Source organism: Acomys russatus, chromosome 28 (assembly GCF_903995435.1).
Source record: "Acomys russatus chromosome 28, mAcoRus1.1, whole genome shotgun sequence".
NCBI lineage: Eukaryota > Metazoa > Chordata > Mammalia > Rodentia > Muridae > Acomys > Acomys russatus.
The window spans coordinates 38,303,607-38,318,604 of NC_067164.1; the positions used below are offsets into that span (position 1 = coordinate 38,303,607).

At 42.3% G+C, this 14,998-nt stretch overlaps 1 protein-coding gene across 2 annotated transcripts in view; it reads left to right on the plus strand.

Annotated features, from left to right (window-relative positions):
- The window catches only part of Arhgap24 (Rho GTPase activating protein 24), a 310,110-nt gene that overhangs the window by 141,867 nt on the left and 153,245 nt on the right, over positions 1-14,998 (plus strand). The window contains exon 1 of one of the 2 annotated variants that reach the window (XM_051170762.1): positions 7,207-7,477. The exons of the other annotated variant lie outside the window; for it this stretch is intronic. The gene's annotated coding sequence lies outside the window, so the exon portion shown is untranslated. Of the gene's footprint in view, positions 1-7,206; positions 7,478-14,998 lie in introns of those variants that run through there. 2 annotated transcript variants of the gene reach the window in all.

Genomic DNA, 14,998 nt, shown 5'->3' on the forward strand with positions numbered 1-14,998 from the left:
GCTGCCGATGTTGGTGGTGATAAGGAGGGTGAAGGTGGATACAGTACTGGGAATTGAACTCCTAAATAGAGATTTGCCCATCACAGGCCTGGTTTTTACTTGGATCCCACTGTAATTGATGTGGAGACTCTTTTTACTTTCAACAGGTGGCGTTTTAAACAGTATCACACCCACAGTGGGATCAAAACAAGCTATAGAAGATAATGCTCACTCACCTTTAAGGAAAAGTTCAGTGTTTTTTCTTGTGTGGCCGTACCTGCCTCCTTCTATTTTCAGGGTCGTAGATTTTTACCTTTGACTTCCTCCAGTCATTGAAAGTGAATTATCCTTCAAACTCCTTGTAACTCAAAACAGTATCTGACTTGATTGAACGAGGCTATCTGCCAAGTCCACTTTCACTCTGTTTCACCCGCTGTCTTGCCAAAGTGTAGGGAGAAGGCCTCCAGGCTTACAAAATAATTAGATTACCAAGATGAATTTGATGTAGGATTTGTGCTTTGCAGGGCAGCTGGATACAGAGTTGCATAGAAACTACGTTGTGTGTTGAGCCTCCATCTGAACAGGGTCATGCTGTGAAAAGCTGATCAGTTCTGCTTGGGGAGCCTCTTGAGTCTTTGGCAGGTTACACTACAATTAATAACTACCAGTCTTGTCATTCAGCGTCCAAGTTTGAAAAATGTTCAAAATTGATGTCAGAGACACAGGCAATTTAATGTAAAGAATGAGATTTTTTAAAGGTTATTTTGCTTTTTGAGATTAGAATTATGTCATGTCTCCCTTCACTTCCCTTCCTCCAAGCCATCCCATAGTCCCCTCTTCATTTGTAAAAGTTTACAGCCTTGTTTTTTTCCTTAATTGTTGTGTGTATATGTATATCTACATGGTGCACACGCATGTGTTGTATATGTATTTACTGTTAGACGAATGTAAGTTCAGAGTCTGTTTTATTCTCTTTCAAGCTGTTTGCCTGTCTCCTTGTCTGTGATGATGTTTGAGAAATGTCTCTCATGTAATAAGGATTTATTAAATACGGATGCATCTCACTCTCATACTGTTTAGTCTTCAGTACAAGCCACAGGGATTTTGAAGTATGTTTGTTCTCAAAATGTATTTTGAGACTTTTGGCCATTGCCCCGTTTCTCCTGCCTAACTCCAGGTTACCACAGTGTCTCGCCTGGTGCAGAGATGATGACGGTCGAGGTTGTCCCTGAAACTTCTTCCTCTTGGATTACTTGAGACTCGGCATTCTAAACATAGAATATCTTTCTCATGGAAATTGTTCAGTGGCTTAAAAAAAATGGTTAGATTATCAGTCGTTGACTATGAAGGAAAAATGGTGTTTCAGGATATTTGATCACATTGTGTATGCCGAGACTGTGTTGTTTACTGGAAAAAAAAAAAGCTGTTTCTGGTTGTGGTGTGGCTCAGCAATCACATACAGCTGTAATCCAAGAACTTTCTGCCTGGATATTGTAAACAGATTAAATAAATCAACCATAGGTCAAGAGGCAGAGCAAGCAACCAGTTGACAGGAAGTGAACATGGGATTATTAAGGAAAAAAAAAAAAAAAACAGAGAGAGGAAGAGGAAGTCAGGGAGGACTGATAGAGAGACTCACAGGAAGTAGAAGGGAGGGACATTCTGTTTGAGGGGATTCCTTCTGGGATGTCAGCTGAGGAGGAAGGTTGGCCGGGTTCTTCCTCTGCCTCTCTGAGCTAACAGGCTTTCACTCTAGCATTTAGCTCCGGAGTCTTTATTGGCAAAATCAAACGATTGAGATTTTGTTAAAAACAACAAAATGGGGCCTGGGTATGTAGCCAAGATGCTGGACTGCCTGCCTAGCATTCATGGCACCCCAGATTTAGACCCAGCCCAAATTGGGTGTGGTGGAGACACATATGCAATCACAGCACTTTGAAAGTAGAGTCACACTTTTTTCTTTTGAGCTATTTTAAGGTTAGCCTGGCCTACATGACACTCTGTCAAATAAATGAAAAATGAAATAAATAAAAAAAAACTATAGCATTTGCCCATTTTCGTTTTTGTATGTTTTATGGAACTACTTAAAGTGACCCAAGTGCTCCCCGTGCCCTGCCCAGAATATTAATCCACTCCTACATTCAGAATGCATTTTCACTTTATCTCTCATAGAGGCTTTCTCTGGCTACATCCAACCTTGTCTCATGCCACATCGATGCCCCCTTAAGGCCGTGATTCTCTCTTTTATGGTCTACACACTGTTCCGATGTCTAAAGTTTAAGTATTTTAACAGGATCTATGAGTACACACACACCCAAACACATGCACACGCACACACACACACACACACACACACACACACACACACACACACACAGGCGCGCGCGCAAGGCACCTTCCACAACTTCCTTAAATTCGGCATCAATGCCTTCCAGGAAAGAAAGGAGGAGCTTCTACAGTCATCTGAATACAGAACAATACAATTAGTCATGAAACAAGAAAGAAAAATTGTTAACATCAAAATCTATTCAAGTCTATGTCCAAAGAGATAAACAATAAATAAATTTCGATTCACTGAGCAAATAACTGACATTTATAAATTTATATTAATATATGGTAAATGCCACATGAAAAGGACACACAGCATTTTTATACTTTAAATGAAATTATTTTCCTGAGTGGCATCAGACATAAGGGAAGCCATTCCTCTCCTTGGGGCCTCTGGGAGGAGGCTCGGTGCATGAGGATAGTAATTTTCCCCTAAGAAAGAGCTATCGTCACTCTGCATGGCCATGCTACAACCACCTTTCTCATGGGACTGGGTCCAGGTGCCCTGAGCCAATGACATCATCTCACAGTGAACCTGAGACCCAGGATCCAGAGGAGCTGACTCACTGGAAGAGGTAATTAGGAAGCTGTGGAGCAGGAGACTGGAGAGGAAATCTAATTCACAGCTCACCAGAAAGCTTGGAATCCATGTGGATCCAAGTTGAGACAGGACTTGATGACCCATGAGCTCATTGCTCCAACATCTCCTCCCTTTTCACTTAAAATGCATATGTCTCAAGTGCAAGGATTTTGCTTTTGTTCCTGAACCGTTGCCAGGCAACAGCAGCATGTCGAAACCACCTGGATGGGATGGAGTTGTTTCCAGGCTGTCTTCGGCTTCAGTGTCATAAACTGCTGCTGTGCAGCTCAGGCGATTCAGGAGGGATGTCGTGGAGCTTAAAGGCCTTTAGGTGCACAGTGTGTCTCCGTAGAGGACATGCTGGTGAGGCAAGGATTTTATCGGACTTGGCTCAAGCTCAAGAGTTTCGAGATGGCTTTATATAGCTGCAACTCTCTAGAGCCCCGTGGGAATCCACCTTTACTTCCCATGATTCCTCGTGGCTTAGCCACAGGAGCATGTGCAGTGAGTGCAGACATGAATCATCCCACGCTTTATTTTTGCACGCCCAAATGTCTACTCACTGAAGGGTAGGATCCCAGACCCCAGGAAAGTAATACTACTAAAAAATTAAAGAAACCCTTTCTAAACTTCTATTTTATATTATATTGTTCTCAACACTGACACTTTGATTTTTTTTTTTTAAAGATAAATCTGCTACTGTTTATATTCTGATATGGTCCTGAACTCATTTCAGAAAACCAATAGTACTCAGATGAAAAGGTATCTTCCAAAAGCACGAAAGATTGTTTCAGATTACGGCAATGCCATGAAAACAATCTATAGAAACAGGATAAGGCGTTTCCACATAGGAGGATGATATTAGCTGCAGGGGCTGTTTTTCACTGAGGAGGTGGCATTACAAGATGAGTCCTGGATGGCAAGGAGATCTGCGGAAGCAACAGTCTCGGCGCATGAGCAGAAAGTTGGGAAAATTCAGAAGGAAAGGTGAAAGATGAGCAGGTGCTAAGTCATGCAGGAGGCCACAATTAGGAACTTGGATTTACCTGTGGTACAATTGGAAACTCTGAAGGAATGAAGCAGAGACACACTGAGCATCACCAGGCAACTGGAGATGGGAGTGTGACAGAAAGCTCGGCAGCACTGAGGCAGAGCAAAGGCTGCATGCCAGGAAGCTGGGAAGGGAACTATCAGACACCCATGGCAGTGCTCTGAGATGTAGGAAGCACTGTAAGGGGATGCTGGAAAAGACAGAGTTGAAGTCTGAATTGACTAGAGGAAGTTGAGGCAGTGTTCTATGCACCAGTCTACAGTGTGAAAGTCCCCAGTGTGTGAGATCTCCCCCAAACCTAGAGCAGTGTGACCTGGGACCTGTTGCTATGTAGCCACCTCCTTTCCACCAGATGAGAGCTCTGGAGCACACAGCATACACTTCCTTCTAGTCCTCCAAAAGCCGAGAGGGGATGGAGAGTGGGTCAGTTCATCCTGCACACTCTGTGCCCAAAGCCTGCCCCAGGGCTCCTCTCCTCAGTAAGAACCCCTCAGAGTCAACATGGTGAGTGTAGACTCCGAAGCACAGTGACTCCTCCCTCAAGTCACCCTTGGACTCTGAACCCAGCACACTGCAACTCAGGGCAATCTGGAGTGCGTCCCAGAGACCTAAATATAGAGGCACAAAAATATTTTCTAAGATGGTTGTGAAACCTGTGCTATTTCAGATTGTATAGAAATTACATATTGACAGCACGTGTTCCCTTCCCGTGGCATGCCACGCCAAAAGTTTGGTTTGAAGGTCAATTTCTTGTTGCTTGTTCTGGCCACTCAAATTGCCACTTGGCCATCTTGCTTAACCTATACTGAGAGCCACTGGCTCTCGGATTTGGTGTAATCTGTTACATTATCTGTGGCTCAGCCTATTCCAGCTGTCAGTGGCCTGCTGTGCATGCCTCTCCTCACACTGTCCTTCTTTTGCTGTGTGAAGCACCTGACTCCCTTGGTGTCATTCTACCCATGTCTACCATTCACCTCATGGTCTACTTCTCATGCAAAGTTTCACTCTTCTTTCCTTTGGCTGCTTCTGTCAGACATAAGGCAACTGTCAACGTGATGAGCAAATCTCGGGAAATACAGAACAAATAAGAATATGTCCAGAAAACACAACCAGTATATGTGAGTGTGTTGGATGCCCCGTACTTGACCTGGAAACCATGTGATAATGTCTTTGGAATTTACCTTGGCATGGTACTTAATTAGGCGTGATTGGGAGTTATGAAAAGAGTGGAACTCTGCCACTATGTCAAAAACAAGCAAACAAACAAACAAAAACATGCAAGATTTCTTTCTCAAGACTCATGTGTTAAATCTCAACGTCTTATTTTTCAAGGTTTGAGAACTGCACGTATGTGTATATATATATATATATATATATATATATATATATATACGCATATATGCATGCTTTTGGCAATCCTCTTGCTTCAGCTCTTGTCTATTGCCGTGTGTGTGTGTGTGTGTGTGTGTGTGTGTGTGTGTGTGTGTGTTATATGATGGATCTGGGGTGTAGCTTAGTGGTAGAGCTCTTGCTTAGCATGCATGGTTTCCTAGGACTGATCCCCAGCATCACATATATAAAATCACAGTAATGATGGCAAAACGTGAGACTGGACACATGGGCTCAGCTGGCAAAGTGCCTGTTATACACAAGCATAGAGACTTGAGTGTGAGCACCCAGAGGCCTTACAGAAGTCTGGCCTTTGCACACATATCTGTAACCCCCAAAGCTTCAGGGGGCAAAGAGAGGTAAACCTATAGAGCTCATCGGGTGAGGGAGCCTAGCCAATCAGTGAGCTTCCAGTTCAGAGTCTAGCCAGTCAGTGAGCTTCCAGTTCAGAGCCTAACCAATCAGTGAGATTCCAGTTCAGACCCTAGCCAATCATCAGTGAGATTCCAGTTCAGTGAGATACATGGGCTTAAAGCAGCAAATGTATGTGTGTATAATCAGTAGAGAAAGACACAAGACTGTAACTTCTGGCTTCAGGTTTCGTGTTCACACAAATATACACATTCCCCTATGCATATGTGAATACAGTTACTCACCACACACATGTACTGCACTCATAAATAAACAAGTGTGCATATATGGTGGAAAATGTCTGGACAAACTGCAGGTAGGAAGAAGCAGCCTGTTGGGGAGGGACAGTAGCTCCATTGATAAGGTCCTTGCCCTGTAAAGAAGAGAGGCTATGCTCATCCCCAGAAGCCATGCATTAAGAAGCCTGGCAGTATGGTCTGGTTCTGTAACCCCAACATTGAAGAGGCAGAGACAAATGCATGCCAGGGGTTCTCTGGCTAGCCAGCCTGGGCTGTCACAGACCTCTAAGCCAGATGCCATCATAAGAAACAACTGAGAAATACTACTAGGGTTGCCCTTTGGTCTCCATACATTCCCACATATATGTGCATGTGCGTCTGTGCATACATAGAGACATGCACACACATGCAACCTACACAAAGAGTTAAGATGTTTCTAGTTCAGAAGCCATTAAACCTCTGTCTCTGTCTCTGTCTCTCTGTCTCTGTCTCTCTCTGTCTCTCTGTCTCTCTCTCTCTCTCTCTCTCTCTCTCTCTCTCTCTCTCTCTCTCTCTCTCTCTTTCCCTCCCTCCCTCCCTCCTCCCCCTCCTACAGATAAAAATCTAGCCCCTTTTAAATGAGAGTCCCTTCCTGAAGTGGCATTTGTAGAGACTAATGGATAGTAAAAACCATCATAAAGGAAAATTCCCGAATCACAAAACTGTCTTGGAAAAACATAATTCCCTATGTATATAGAGAGCAGAAATTCTGGGGGAAAATTCAATAATAAGGAATTAAAAGCTGAGGGAGATGCTGTCTCTGAGACAGAGGGTTCTCGCATCCTGATTGTCTCATTGCTCCCTGTCAACAGCTTTAAAGGTGGGCTTTATAATGATGCAGAGAAAAAAAAAAGAGAGATAATTTCTTCACAGGTGCCCAGAGCTGTGCAATGGCTGAACTGGTAGTTGCGAACCCTCACCTATGAATGGAGCCACTAACAATGGAGCTGCCTGACTGATGGCTTTCAAAGCAAACTTTCTACTCGCCCCCCCACCTCATTTCCCCACCCCACCCCCACCCCCGGACTTTACTTTCCATGTTAACAGAGTGAGAAAGCACAGGGCTTCAGGCTTCTTTCGTCTCCTTTGTACTCTGCTATTTTTCCAAATGCTCAAATACTACATTATTTAAGGTATATTTCCTTGCAGAAGTTCCCCCCCCCTCCACCCCCGTTTCTCTGTCTCTTTCTTCAATATATGGGATAGGAGGATACTGAGTAAGTCTTAAGGGAAGGAGGAGAAAGAAAATTAGCTACAGGAAGAGTTTATAGCCCCGTCTACAAGAAGACTTAAATATAGCTACCACTGCTTTGAAAGGAAAGGTTTACGTCCAAACAATATTTTCCAGACGAGCTCTGTACTTTCTTGCCAACAGAATTAACGTTAAACTGAAAGCAGTAGACAGTTAAAGGAGTGGACTCTGGGACCCGCTGTGTGTAGACAAGACCAGTTACTTATAAGGTACTGTTTCTCCTCCTTGAAATCCTCAGGGTCCGTTTGTTTTGGGCGCAAGTGTTCTGTGGGCATGTGATCTCCGTTTTCCCCTTTACTTTATCTCCTGTCTGTGAGGAAATGCAATCTTTAATATAGTCTGGGTTTTAGCTGTGCGGTTTTGTGCCTGTTGACCGTTGAAAGTGTTGGGACTGTTTTGTTTTGTTTTGTTTTCCGGACCAAATGTTTCTTGTCAACTTATTTAAAAGTTTTCTTTAGCCTTGTCCTCCACCAATCCTGTCATGTATGAACTTTGGCTTCTATTGTATGTGTTGGGTGGGAGGTATATGCCCACTTCGTTAACTGAGGGGGAGGGGCTAATACATCTTGAACCGTCACCTACAGGATCAATACAGAGCCCATCCCAGAATAAGAGCACGAGGCTCTTACTTCACCCAGGTTCACAGCTTAGAAGACTGAATCTGAATGACAGACTTTTTAAATTAGAGTTTTTACCAGTAGTTTGCATCTCTACTTGATTGGTAATTTTAACTCTTCCTTCTCTTTGCTGATGTTTAAAAAAAAAATTCTAGTACATCTGTTAATTCACTTAAAGTGATTTTGCTCTGTTGGTAGAGTGCCTGCCTACACGCATGATCCCTGCGTAGCCTGCGGAAGTTGGGTGTTGGGTGAAAGGCTGCATTCCTGGCACTCTCCGGCAGTTAGAAGCAGAAGCATCAGGAGCCCAGGGTCACACGCAACCACCTACTAAGTGTGGGGCCATTCTGGGATATCTGCAACTCTGTAACAAAAATAGAAGGAAGTTATACAAGTTTAATCTTAAGGAGCAGTGTTCCTACCAAGCACAGCACATGCCACCAGGCCTCCAGTTCGTGACTCATGTAGGCACTTCCAGAGCAAAAGATGGAAACAGTCCAACCTGGACAGGAGGTCGACTGAAAGGACCCCAAGAGCCTCGGCTGTTTGAAGTGTCACTGTTACTCCTGGCCAGTAGGCCTGGCCAGGCAACTCCAAATCTCTGCTGCTGGTCTAGATCAGGAAACGGAGATGTGGGCTCCTGAGTATTGAAATTTCCAAGTTTGCCCCTGAAAATGCCATAAGTTTTTGAAAGGATCAGCCATTGGTAGATATTCACCTCTCTGCAATCTTCTGTATGTTTTTATTTCTCTCTGGAGGGGACAAAAGAAATCTAATGTTTTCCAGATCACTGGGTAATTAGCGTGAGTACACATGATCACATCTTTTAATAATGCACCGTGTGTGGGTCTGTTACTTCTATTGAAGTCCACGTAGTCACTACACTTTTTTAATTCCTTTATTATTTTATTAGTTTTTTTCTTTCTATGTCCATTCTTCATTGAAAAATAACGAATTCTTCACTTACCATGCAGACAGCTCCCTACGGTTCCCTTCAACCTCACCACTTTTTCGTAATTATTATTAATTAACACAAGCTTAAAGAACAAAATGGAGCAAACAAGTTTATAAAAGTGAGGATGGATTAAGAGGCAGTGTGCTGCTCCTCTGAGAAAAAGGCACAGACACAGTGACATCTATTTCGGGTGCTCGGAGATGTTTGGCTCAAGCCCAAGTTCTTAGTTGTGGTTTGTAGTAGAGGTTGCCATGGAGGCTGGTCTGGAATACAGAACACATCCCTCCATGTGATACAAAAAGCACTGTTTGGTTTCCTTCTTACAAAGTTCCTGGAAGTATGTGTCAAGAAATCAGTGAGTAATTAATCCTGAGGGACAGACTTAAGATTAACCAATCTCAAGTGTTTTATTCATGGGCTCGCTGTTCACATGCACACATAGCTGGGAAGAGCAGAATTGTTTATGGGGAAGTCTCAAGACCAACAGAAAGGTACGCCTAGTGTGTTCTGTCCTGCTGTGCGCAGACCATCCTTTAGGGGGAAAGAAATGGCTAATACAAGGTGAATTGTGTGAATGGTGCTTTGGGTTTCTTGAGTGAATCCTAACTTACTTGCCAGTTCTATTAAACTGAAAAAAATGGCAGGATATTACAAGTCATATGTGTCGAATATATATCAATATATATTTTCTTACCTTCCAACATTTTCATGTTGAAATCTAGAACAAAACCACACACACACACACACACACACACACACACACACACCAGATAAACAAATAAGCAAAGCTATTGGCAGACAAAGAAGCTATATGAATTTATGATAATCAATTCAACATCACACAGAATCTTTTGCGTGTTACTCGGTCATATGACTCTCGTCAGAGCCATGTTGCCAGCAGGCTCTTCCATTCCAAGCAGTGGCCTGGGGAAAGCCCTTTGGTTGTCACGGTGACTTTGGATTGGCATGTGTTTGAGATGCTCCAGGATCTTTGCATGCTTTCTCCCTCCTCGTGCTTGACAAACAGAAAGACTTCTCTTGTAAGAAAATGTAGTTCCAGTTGGAATATAGGCTTTAAACATTGAAAATATGAACTGAAGCTGGATTTCCTATCCTGGCCTCATTTTCATTGAAATTTAACTTTCACACTCATACCTTCATAGAAACGTTGCTACACCAAATGACATTCATTTGGCAACAAAAGCTTTAGTGCCACAAGGTAAAATCACTAAAGAGTCAACACCATTATGAATAAATGTGTGCTTGGGAGGGTTTGATTTAGACAGAGAGCTTTTAAACTGGGAAGAAAAGAGGCCACTTTAAATAAACTAAAGCATGCTTGCTCTCGTGGATAGCATCTTATACTTATGAGGGTTCTGCAGAAATCTCCAGATTCACCTCCCACTAAAGTAGAATTCAGGGATCAAGACTTTTGTTTCATAAAGAGCTTAATGCTGCAGGTTTCTGAAAGTGTTAAATGGGGGAGAAATCACTATTTTGTTCTCATAAAAAGCCACATTGAATTATAACCCTTCGGAAAGGACACTCAGGTTAACTTAGGTTCATCCTTGTAGGTTGGCCTTGGTGTAATAGCAATAAGAGGTGATGTGGTCAAGGATTATGGCTCATTTTGTGGCTATACAAGAAACATCTGCTGAAGGAATACACAATTCAAAAATTTAAAGGCATCAGCAAGCAACACAGCCCAGAGAAGAGGCTAGGCTTTGCTCTGTGTTTTATTATGCTGGGTTCACAATGGACTCACACTAAACTGCCAACACTTACTTCATTAGGCTTTGCTATAAACTCATAAAACTGCTATTAGCCAACAGTAAATTGGAAGTTAAAACTTTCTATGAATAAAAAGCATCGTGAAATCTGTAATTAGAAGGTTAAAAGAAGAATTATAGGCTGGGGACATATATGCTGGCTGGGTTTGGTGGATTTTTGTTTGTTTGTTTGTTTGTTTTTGTTTTGTTTACCTTGCCTGAGACGTTGTAGTAAACTTTGTATCATTTCACACACTTTAGAGGACAGCCAGGTGGGACAGACCGGTACAGTGTTCTGTTCTATGTCTTCTGTAGACAGCAGAACACATTTCCTATTATCACAATCTATGTTATTTCATATTCTGTTGGGAATAAAACTTAGATAAGTGCATTCTTTTACACAGGATTTTTGCTGCTTTGGCTATCTTGAAGAAGTAGTTGAAATAAACAAGTCCCTCAAAAACTAGAATTGGGGAACAAAATCCATAACCACTACTCACTTGGGTCCCGCAGTCCTATGCTCCTACTCCCATGGTCTCCAGCACAAAGTCAGCTATTTGGGGGGAGGGCGGGGCAGCATGCGTACACAGCACATGAAGAAAGCACAACTTCTTCACTCTGAGTAAGAGGCCAGCCATGTCCCACAGGCCCTGAAAATCCCTAGGGGAGGGAAGGGGTCAAGATTACATGCCAGAAATCTTTCTTACACAAGGAGTGATAAACATAAAAAACTATGGGAACTTTGTAAAATAGCTGTCATTTTGTTAATGAATATTTGCTAAGGCATTTCCTGAGCCACTGGTGTTTATGGAACTTCTAAACAAAATATTTTTGAAGACACAGCCAAGACTCGGTTCACAAATTACACCCTCTACTCTCACCTTTGCTTTTCCTCAGGGCACAGTTGATGTCCATGACTGTTACAATGAGAGAGAGAGAGAGAGAGAGAGAGAGAGAGAGAGAGAGAGAGAGGAGGGGAGAAGAGAGAGAGAGAGAGAGAGAGAGAGAGAGAGAGAGAGAGAGAGAGAGAAAGTCAACGTTCTCAGCCACACACTCTGTCCTCTGTGCCAACAAATATGTCTGCCTTCTGCCTGTGCTTCCTCACTTCCTTCATATCCCATCATGCTTTGAAGTTCAGTGTGCAGTTCTACCACAGAGCCAAAATTATCTGAAGATGGCTGCCAAAGATGGCTGACTCAGTGACCTGTCTCAGAGCCTTTTGTATTTACCTTACCTTCTGGTGTTTTGCTATTCCCACTGTTCACTGTCAGGCTTCTTACCGTAATTCTGCCTGTTGACGTGAGGGATTTTGTCCCCTGTTCTGTTTGTCTCCAGGGATTTTTCCTCCACCTTCCCTGTAGCAATCAGTGGTCTTCCTACGTTCCTGGTTTGAATTCTGTCTCTATCTTATTTTAAAGCAAATAAGAAGCTATATGAATGCCTGACAATTATCAATTCAACTTTTAGCAGAATCCTTTGCCAGCCGCTTATCTTAATTTAAAAACAAAGATAGATAACAGATGATTGATGGATGGATGGATACATACAGACTCCTGTTCTTGTAACACAGTACAAGTTGTTATCAGGCTGTATATCTTGACTTAGTGAGGAATTAACGTGGTCTCTGTAGGTATAATCCTGGGTTAAAACATCGAGAATGTTAGGACATGAGTCAGAATTCTGTGTCATTTAAGGTATAGCCATCTCCACTTTCAGTGCATCTACAATTTTAGAGGCAATTTATTCTTATTGTATTTCAGACCTGGCCAGAGATATGAAAATGGCTCCAATTTGTACCTGCAATGCAAAATTTTATTGTGTTGCTCTTCCCAAAGTGAAATATCTCTTCATCTTATCAGGGAACTGTTCTTCCAATTGCCGGCATAAAGACAGCTGCAGGCTGCAGTTAGAAGTCAAAACTAGTGTTGGCTGTTTGCAGCGTCATTTAGGACTGGAAGCTGGGCAGTGAGCAGCCGCTGTTACATATGGGAAAGATTTATGCTGCCCGAGTGGGATGCAGTTTGATGTAGTGTAAATGCTATTTTCAAGCACTCCAGTTCCCCAGCTTTTCCATGACTACAGTATGTGCTCTTGTCTCTGCCGAGAAGTATGTCAGCCTGGGAAATGCTGAATAAGCATTCTTTCAGACACTCCAGTCACAGCCTTTTGTGTTCAACATAATGTGACTGGTTCATATATGATTTTGCTCTTTCTCAACTATGACGGGGAAAAAAAGGAAATCCTAAAATAACCAAAGCAAGCATTTCACCACGAGGTAACAGGGAGCTGCAAAGGATGATGAAGAGTGCGTGTTCATTTATGTATAATGGCTCAGAGGCTAAGTAAGAGCGCACTGGCTGCTTTTCCAGAGGATCCAGGTTCAATTCCCAGTACCTGCATGGTGGCTCACAGCCGTGGCAGTACAGGGACATGCATTAAAACAAAACATCCACATACATAAAATAAAAACATGCAAGTGAATACAATCTAAAAGAATCGAAATTTACCAAAAATTGACATTAGACGATGGGAATGAGTGAAATGGAGATTCTGTGGCCCCTAGTAGCATCTCAGACATCTTCAAGTCATCCTAGAATATAAATGCAACATGGGAAGAGTTAGCTTCATATTCTGAAAATAGTTGGGTTAACCCGTGTGGGGCCTCAGATCTCAGGAACTCAGGAACTCTCCTCCTACTGGCTGCCTTACAGAAGCCCAGGAACTTGAACTTGCTTTTCGTTCAGTGAGATCTCAAAGTCTGTAAGACATGTCCTGGTTCACAGTTTATTGCAATATCTTTTAAAACTTTCTTTCTTTATGCCAAATTCTGAGTGTCTTATTTTCATTTTACAAAGCCCATCTAACTTAAACCTTCAAAACTGCTTCCCTGAGCCCCGGCCCATGACCCTGGCATTTCACTTTCCTTGCCTTTCCTAGATCTCTCAGCTCTCTCTGGTCACCAGCAGGTTCTGTAAATCAAAACCAGGAAAGTGGTGGGTGGATTCTGAGTGTTCCTTAGGGTGAAAAGAAGCAAGAGGCAAAGTCAGGAGCAGGGAATAGATCTTCATGTGTGTCTTTTATTTCACATTTGAGTCAGAGATCTTGCCATGGCTTCTCTTTTAATACCTTATCTCTGTCCCCTACAATAAGCTGTCTTAAACATTTCCTTAACTGAAACAAACTTGTGTAGGAATGTAGTGTTGCCTGTTAATACATCTGCACATAGTGCAATGATCAAATCAAGCCATTTACCCTAAAGGTAATTTCAAATATTTAATTATTTGTGATTTTAAAAAAACATTAGAAATATTCCCTTCAGCTACTTTAGAAAGCAAATGCTGTTGGCTTCAGTCACTCAGCCACACAATAAAAATCTCTTTACAAGACACAGTACGATGCTCTCCCCCCCCCAGGAATGCATCTAGAGCAGACTAAAGCATTGGCTGGCTACTCTGGGTTAACCCTCTCTGAGCCACACTTTTCTTGGGAGATTTTGGTACCATTTTTAGGTATTGTTCCCCATTGCATTTAATTCAGGGAACACTTCTTCCCTCCCTGTCCATAAACTGTCCAGGTTTAGCTTTGTCCCTAATAGCTCGTAGAATAGAGCTCGGCCCTGTGAATTCTGAGAATGTCTGGTTCATTTATTGTAACACAAGTCGGAGCTCTCTCAGTCTTCAGTGTGATGCATCAACAGATTGTACATGTCAGCCAATATTTTAAGTGGTTTTTTAAATTTTTTAATTAGGCACATAAATACTACTGTATGCAAGGAACCTGTCCTCTTTAGTGTTGAAGAAATTCTTGTTGAAGTAGAGGCATATTTTCCCATGGATCATAAATTAAAGACAGTAAGATAAACAGGGTTGACAGATATAAAAGGAACGGAGATGGGTGCCAGTCAAACTGAGGCAATCATTCTTTAAAGAATGAATTTCTATTGTTAGCATGAGGTCAGACATGTCTGGGGACCCACCATCAACTCCCTTCCTCTTTTTCTTCTTCTGGGAACATGAAGTGCTACGGAGTTTACTTAGATAAAATTTGCCTAAGCAGTAAGTCCAGTTCATATATTTGAGTCTGAAATATCTCTTTAAAAAGCGCTTTTCAAGGAAAATGCCAACATAGTTTGACTTGCATACTTATGATGAGCCATGAGGAAGAATCCTTATGAAAACACAGTTGGGTTTGTCTTGGGTCTCGAGATTTTTCCAAAGATATTTTCCTAGAGATGCATGCTCTGACTTCTGGCCATTATTTTAAAATATTGTGATGGGGTTACGAAGTCCTCAGAGCACAGCCAGGACAGTAAGCATGGGACTAGTGGGAATTTTAAACCTTATTTCCCACAGAATACTTAAAGAGCAGGACAATATCTCCTTGCTTAGC